Source organism: Alosa pseudoharengus, unplaced genomic scaffold (genome assembly GCF_046254945.1).
Source record: "Alosa pseudoharengus isolate Yale_2024_CS ecotype anadromous, Long Island Sound unplaced genomic scaffold, YU_APseudo_1.1 YU_APseudo_1.1_scf_20, whole genome shotgun sequence".
Lineage (NCBI taxonomy): Eukaryota > Metazoa > Chordata > Actinopteri > Clupeiformes > Clupeidae > Alosa > Alosa pseudoharengus.
Window position 1 is genome coordinate 23,368 of NW_027468664.1, and position 7,367 is coordinate 30,734.

At 39.7% G+C, this 7,367-nt stretch overlaps 1 long non-coding RNA gene and 1 pseudogene across 1 annotated transcript; both read left to right on the plus strand.

The window, feature by feature from the left end:
* The first annotated feature begins 513 nt into the window (after positions 1 to 513).
* Positions 514 to 1,445, plus strand: LOC143136520 (uncharacterized). The gene is made up of 3 exons (XR_012989324.1): positions 514 to 623; positions 879 to 935; positions 1,241 to 1,445. It is a non-coding gene; the product is annotated as an uncharacterized LOC143136520 (long non-coding RNA).
* Positions 1,446 to 4,342: 2,897 nt separating this feature from the next.
* On the plus strand, positions 4,343 to 4,952 carry LOC143136801 (SCAN domain-containing protein 3-like; annotated as a pseudogene).
* Positions 4,953 to 7,367: the final 2,415 nt, after the last annotated feature.

The following is a 7,367-nucleotide window of genomic DNA, read 5'->3' on the forward strand; positions in this document are numbered from 1 at the left end:
ACATACATGTGGAGTGTTTGTGGCACACTCACTATCAGTGATTGAAGTTTTTCAAAGCTGATGCGGATGTACATTCTTGATTCACATGTTAGTTATTGATTCTGTTGTGCATGTTGCAATTATTGCAGCAGCCTCTATTTAATTAATTCTAGCTTCTGTTTTGACCAGAGGTTAAAAGTCTCCCAGACTGATCCTGCAAAGGATTTTCTGAAGATGTATGGTGGGATACCACAACCTTCATCAGATGAGATCAACAACCTGAAAAAAACTGTCTCTGCTTTGACCCAGAAAAACATAGACTTGGAGAAAGAATGCCAAAAGTGGAAAGACTTGGTTCTTCAAGGTATCTTGTTTATTATGTACTGGTTGTAGAACATTTTTTCTTAAGGATCAGTGATAGCTAATTCTGTTTACCTGTATTTTTTCTGTCATTGTGTCTAGATGTGCCAGAACTCATTTTTAGCATGAAGAAGATTATATGCCAGCCTGCCTCTCCCAGGACGCCCGGATCAGAGGACTGTCCTTCACAGTGTCTTCCCTATTTCACTCAGCCCACCTCCAGCTCCTCATCTACTGTTTCAACACAGTCTAGTTCACCTTCAGCCAGCTCCCAGTCATCAAAGGTGATTTCTTTTTAGAAATGTATACATGATAGAGAGAATTGTTTGGAATGCTTGTTATGAGTTCGGCAGATATACTTTATTTATCCAACTATATCAGTAAGTATCTGTTTTGCTGTACAGAAGAACTACAGACAATTCAATTGAATAATTTACACATTGGCACACAGTTGGCACATACATTTGTCTATGGCCTCAAAGTATGTATTAATATGTGCACTGACCAGATGTTTTCTGTTTACCTAATGTCCTTCTCAGATGGCAATTGATGCTGGGAGTGGAGACATGGATACAACTAGTTCTTCACCATCAAAGGTGACTTGTCTTAATGAATATCATATCAATGAATATCATATCAATATCATATCATATCATGATCAGGCATGCTTGTAATGTGTAGGGCAATCGTGATTATACTGTATAGTGTGTGTGTGTGTGTGCACTCCTTTATGTGTTTTCTTTCTGTGCCCAGTATTAACACATTATATAAGACAACCAGGTTGTGTCATACAGGGTTGTAATTTACCAAGTTATATAGTTTTTTCATATCCTAAAATTTTATCTTTAAGCCCTTTGTTTAACACCTGTCCTTTGTTTAACACATTTTTCTTCCTTTAAAGGTTGAGATCTTCAAAGGCAGCGGTGTCATGGTGGATAAGCTTGCATGGGCTTACGCAGTTAATGCAAATTCATGTACAACATTTGTAAGACAACTGCTTACAGCTGTATTCCCCCCTGAAGTGCTTCTAGTCAGTAATCTTCGGGGAACCGACAAGGGGAAGGGAGAGGCTCGTCTCCCCCTTGAGAAGACCAAAGTTGATGCCATCTACAGTAGGTTCAGTGTTATCAATAGCTGTTATGATACTGATCTCTGCTGTGAATGTCAAGTATAGCCTACTAACTTTTGCATTCTTTGGGTTTGTTTGTTAAAGATGCAACTCTGGAGAGATGGCCGGGTACCCCTCTGTCCCTAATAGGGAGCAGAATCAATGGGAAGATAACAGAGATGCGGAATAAAGTTAAGCAACAGAAATGAGAACATTGAAATGTACGTTTTGTTCTTAATATCACAGTTCAGTTCATAAATATTACGTACAGTTATGGACAGTATGAATGAGTTCATTATACCACTTAAAATGCCACTTTATCTCCTAAATTGTGGGAATGGCAATGTCTGCCATTGATGTTGAAAATAAGTTTTATTTCATAACGACATGCCTAACCATCATGTTTTTGATAGGATCAGTAATAGTAGATACAGTTAGTAGAAGTGCAAGGGAACTATTTGTAAGTAGAGGTTTCAAATAAATTTGGTTAAAATCCCTGTGTATTGCTCTTTAATCACACAATGATACTCATACAAAGCATATATTGTACATATATGCGACACATATAGGAAACATCAGTGTGTAAATATGTATTACTCATATATAATTTCCTTTTACATATCAAAATCTTATCAAAACCATATAAAAACTTCATAGTTTCTATATACATATGATCTGTGTTACATACACAAATCTATCAGCAATGGTGGTTTATCATATAGGAACAACACAATATTACTAATGAAAAACATATACTTCACATATAAGAAGCATGTATTATATGTCAGACAAACATATACAAAAATTAGTGTGTACATGTGTATAACATATATATACTTTTTCTTTCTAATATCAAAATCTTATCAAAACCATATGAAGACTGCATTGTTTTTATATACATTGCATGTGTGTTACATGCACAAATCTGGTTGTAATGGTGTTTTATCATATAGGAATAATACTAAAATGTTATATAACATATTCTAAAATGTACATCTCTCATGTACTGAAAGTATATGTCACTGTATAATTTACTTAGTCAGTTCATGTAGATGTGTGCTTTATTCATACATGAGGGAAATATGAAATGGGCCACTTTTGTGATATGTGCCACATAAGATTTTCATAGCCATATGCAGGCTTGGAATTTCACCATTCTGGGGGCAAGGCCACTTGGCCTTCAGTTGGGCATATTTGGTGGGGGGCAAAAGCCACATGTCAGGGCACCAAGGCCAAAGTTAACTATACAGTAGTAGGCTATAAAAATGATCAAAGTTGTATTTCGCCTATTCACTGCAGTAGACCTGCATCACTGTATGAAACATGACACATTACATAGAACCGTAAATCATCTGATCATCTATTTACAGATATCTAGGCTATATATAACATTTATTTTATATTTGGCCTGTTATGAAATCATGTATTGAACAATTTAAGCACAGCTCAACTTTAAGAAACTCAAATAGCCTAGATGCATGCTTAGCATTTTGTGATCATTAAGGCTACTTTCACAAACTCTTAGTCAGCTGTCCTCTGATTTACCAATATCTAGGCGATATCTGTAACATTTATTTTGTATTTGGCCCGTTATGAATTCATGTGGAATAATTTAAACACATTGTAAAACTGAAAGCCCAAATTTGGAGACATCCATGTATGTCGAACTTTACTGCAAATTCAAAACTGGATTACTCTGGAACGGCTAACTGTACAGGGGACTGCTTTACACCTTTGTGTTCGGTAAGGTCTCCTGTTTATTCTGATATATGGTTTGTCATGTGTTAAAAGAAGGGTTCGTAAAGTATTCCACCGAGATGAATGGGTAGGGAGATCGATCATGGGACGCAAAACCTTCATTAGAATGTATGATTAAGTTGAATTATATTATTTACTTTTCTCGCGAACCGTTCAACACAGCAATTATCGGCTAACATCGCTTAAAAGCTGAGAAAAAGCTCTTTCATGTGATATTTGTGATGTCTGTGTGATGAATAGGCTACTTCGCGAGTAGTTCAACTGAGAATGGGTGAATTTGGACGCACTTTCTTTCTTGCGCGGTCACTTTCTCCACTGCGTAAAAGACTAAATTAATTTGCGCTGTGAATGCTAAGATTATTTTGACAGGCCACAGGCTAAATAAAAATCGCTATTAGTAGGACGCAAAGCAGAATATTGAAAAAAGGGGGCACCAAGGCCACCGTGGCCTGTAAACCTCTGATTTTCAAAGGGGCCTCACGGCCAACGCAAGGGGCTACGACGGCCGTGGCCGCCGTGAAATTCCTACCCTGGCCATATGTGTGTCTGGCAGTAAGGGTTTTGTATAAGACTTTTGTATTCATCCTTTTAGAAGTTTTATGTATTTCTTTTTCGTATGGGTGTACACAAGCACAATTACGTATACATATCTTTTTAATATCAAAACTTAAACATGGCGGCAAACAAGAAGAAATGCAGACAGTACAGTGTCGATTACATAAACTTTGGCTTTATTCCCTCACCTGCAAATGTTCAGCTCCCGATGTGGCTGCTTTGCGAGCAGGTTTTCTCTAATGAGGTGATGAAACCCTCACGTTTAAAGAATCACCTGAACAAAATGCATCCTGACAAGGCATCTCATGATGCAGCTTATTTCAATGCCCTCAAAGAGAAACATTCAAGACGGACCATTTTGAATCTGTTCGCTCGGAAGACAAACCAGACAGAGAACAGGTTAGTGTGTCCTACAATATTTCTTTACTGATAGCTAAGTCTGGCACACCATTTACTGTAGGAGAAAAGCTGGTTCTCCCAGCGATTAAAGAGGTCATCTCCACTGTGATGGAGCGAGACCCAGCGCCAGTGTTAAGGGCCATCCCGCTCAGCAATGACAGTGTGGCACGGAGGGTTAGAGAGATGGCGCTGGACACTGAGGAGCAGCTGTGTGCCACACTGCGAGAAAATCGTTTCAGTATCCAGCTGGATGAACAGCAGACAACAATGTTCTCCTAATGGCCTATGCGCGTTTTGTGTCTGGGAGGGATGTGGCCGAGGACATGCTGTTTTATTAAATATCTCTGTGGACACAAAAGGAGAAACTATATTCAACGCGCTAAAGGAGTACCTCCAGGAGAAGTCCATTCCACTGGGGAACATCCTCGCCTGTGCCACAGATGGAGCTCCCGCTATGGTTGGGAGGTACCGCGGATTCGCCACTTTCCTTAAGGAGCGTGTGCCGCAGGTGTTGACAGTGCACTGTGTCCTCCACCGTCACAACCTCGCGTCCAAAGCCATCAGCCCATCTCTCCACCAGTCACTCAACACAGCAGTAAAAGCAATAAATAAAATCAAAGCCCATGCTCTTAATGATAGGCTCTTCAGGCAGCTGTGTGGCGAGAATGATGAGGCCTTCGAGCGTCTGTTGCTCCACACCGAGGTGCGCTGGCTCTCCAAAGGCAACTGCCTGGCGAGGCTGTGCGAGCTGTTTCAGACAGTCCTTATAGCCACTTCTACAGTTGCAACCTAGCAACCAGCATAGCAACCACCTTAACTAAAATAGCAACAGCCTGGCAACCACCTCCAGAACCCTAGCAACCACCTAGCAACCACTTTCAAAGCAACCAACATGTTAAAAATAGCGACCAGCATAGCAACTATCATAACTACCCTTGCTGTAGCCAAACATCTAAATTCCTGTCTTTCTGTAAGCAGAGGCAACTTTGTAATTTCACAATTGGAACTTAGACTTCCATATGTTCTACTACAGAGAATAAATTATTGGGTAAGGAGTCCTCACACATGCACCCACAGACACAAACAAAACACAATTTCTTTGACATCAAACTTTATTAAATATGTCCATTTATATGCAACAGGTAGACTGTGATCATGTAGATAGCTAGCAGCAGGGACATGGCAATCATCACGCCAATGAGGGTATAAGGGTCCAGTGGCTCACATCTGTAAGAGAATTCCCCATTTTAGATTGAATTCGGCATCTATCTCTTAATATATTTTTATTTAGCAACGTTTATAACACTTAAACCGAAAATTACACTTGCCTCCTGTCTTCGGTTGGTCGCTGCAAAATTTCTGGATATGCTGCATGTGGTATCACGCGAACTGGCACTTGCACTGCAGAGATGATGGTCAAATAAACTTGGTTACATGACATTCACCCTACAAAGCGAACAATTCCAAATATTTGACATTGATTCCACATACCTGACATTTCCACGCTCTCCGTTCTCCACTATCTCTGCTTTGCTCTCCTCTTTAGAATTAAATTATTAGTTCCACATTTAAACCATGCACAATTGCTAACAACTTCTTCCAAGTTCGAAAGGTGCAGTCAAGCACTTATTTACATGACACTGGGATGTTACACCCTAAAAATAAGAACAGCCATAATTAACTATAGTTCCACATTTACATCTATATCATATGCAAGACGAAATTCCATTAAAAATGGATTTTAAAGGTTTAAAAGTTGCATGGAAACACTGGTTAACATGACAGTAGGATGTTTGACACTAGCATAAGTGATGAACGGGGTTCACTCTTTATTACGACATCCCGTTAATACTACATACCGTTATTACGACATGCCTCTATTTAGACATGCCCCTACTCCAATTTTTTTAAGTACCGCTATTCCGACATTACCAATCCTCATTTTCAATTTATCTCAGTTCCTGTATCCTATCAAATTCCAACATCCTAGATGCATGGATGAGCTGTAGTCATGTCATCTGCACCTGCAGCTACATCAACAATCCACCCGCCATCCACTCCAAACAATGTTTTTCCCAATAATTGATATCGGCACACATTTCAGTCAAAACCTTAGGTGATTTTGAACTGGCCATGTGAATAAATGTTACACATTATGTAAAACACAGGTAGCTCTCCTCATTTTATTCTCTAAGCTCTCAGGGGAAACGGTCGGAAATTCCATGCATCAAACAAACTCTGTGCGTGCAGGCCACCTATATTAATTGATTAATGGCCGTCAATCAATGGCCTATTGCGCAAAGACGGGCGGAATTCTTATAACCTGACTCTCGCCAGATGAATTTCGCTTCGCCTAGTGAGAGTCAGGTTAGAATTCTTATGCTCCAGTAGCCTAAACCACTTCAGTGAACGTTCAAATAACCCCCAGAGTTCAGTGTCCATCAGGGTGTTCAAACTGGATGTGCGATATATTCAAGTTGCTTATATTGCATTTTAGAGGACAATGATAAAGCCATGTGCAACGCATTTTGGCTTGCCAGCAGGTTGGATAAACTCAATTTACTACACAATAATGTAGGCTAGGAATATATATTTTATATGTCATGCGGTTACATGCTGCTATTCCGACATGCCGCTACTTAGACATTGGCATTTTTTTTTCATTGTCGGAGTAGCGGCACTTGACCTTTTTTCAAACGTCCTGCCATTCCGACACGAGGTCATTAACAGTGCCATAGCCAGGATTTTTCAACGGAGTGGACTTTTGCGAAGTAGGCCTAGGGTGGGCCTTTATTTTTTTTATTCCAATATGGGCAGTATAGCCTAGGCCTACAGTAATCGTCCCAACTTTAAACAACACACGATTTCATCACAGCTCAGACGATTCATGGCAAAAAAACAATAAAAGGCTACATTGATAAATAGCAGGGGCATCGACAGGATTGGATTCTATAATAGCCTACGCACAAGAACTTTAACCGAATGAAACCGAAAGGTTAGCCGCGTCTTTAAGAGTGCGCCTCACACACACCAGCTCCGTTGAACATTGTATTTTTCGTGTTTAAGAGCTAAAACAAGTTGATTAGAGAGTTACATTTGAAATGTCGGTATAGTCTAAATTATAGCCTAGGCTATAGCGCGTGCATCTCAGAGGAAGAGATTTTGGAGAGAGAGAGAAGATTTAACCTAGGTGATGATTATTTGTGTC